Here is an 869-nt window from a genome sequence, read left to right on the forward strand (position 1 = left end):
GGGTCGGGGTGGAGAGGGGGGTTCTTCCTCTTGGGCACACTGGCTGGCCATGCCTTCACCCCACCCCACCCCTGCATCCCTCTAGCTCTGGCCCCAGCGTTAGAGCCTCTTTGAGGGAGCGTGCTGATGGAGAGTAGGGTTCTATTATGGGATCCTCTGCAATAATGTCCTCTGGCCAAGGAAGGTGGCATTGGCTGGCCCCCAGGCCCTGGTCCTTGGGAAAACTTTCTAAGCAGAAGGCCCACCCATGGCTGCTCTGAGATCGAGGTCCAAGGTCCACGGATAAGCTTTTGGCTCCCACACTTGCCCCATCCCCATTCAGGCCGAATGTGGGGCTGCCTCCCAGGCTGTTTGGTGACAGCAGCCTGCCTGGTGGTGGGACTGAGTGGGGCCCTGACCCTCCAGAGACCACCCTCCAGGGCCAGCAGGGCACACAGCGCCAGGCTACGTTTCGTTCATGCCACCTGTGGAAACCAGAGCCCAGCGAGGGAAAGATGGGGGCAGAAAGGCACAGTCTGGATAGGGAAGTGACCCCTTCTTAGTGTGAGGAGATGAAGGCTGAGGAAGGGACAGATCTCAGGAGGAAGGGATGTGGGGGAGGGTACCTACTCCCTCCTTCCCTCCCCGCTTCTGGACAGGGCAGCCGCTGCTTCCAATCCTTCAGGAAGTTTTCCTGGGAAGAGATGCTCCCCGCGCCCCGCCCCTCCACCCCACCTCATCCCCTTATCCTTTCCTTGCTGTTCAAAAGTCCTCTGAGATGCCTCATTCTTCAAATTGAAACTTCCTAGGTCTGGGTGAGGGTTGGGGTAAGATCACAGGCCCAGGAAATCTACCTTTTTGCTCCAGAGAGGGGAGGTCCAGAAACGAAG

Source organism: Bubalus kerabau, chromosome 4, assembly GCF_029407905.1.
Source record: "Bubalus kerabau isolate K-KA32 ecotype Philippines breed swamp buffalo chromosome 4, PCC_UOA_SB_1v2, whole genome shotgun sequence".
NCBI classification, from domain to species: Eukaryota; Metazoa; Chordata; class Mammalia; order Artiodactyla; family Bovidae; genus Bubalus; species Bubalus kerabau.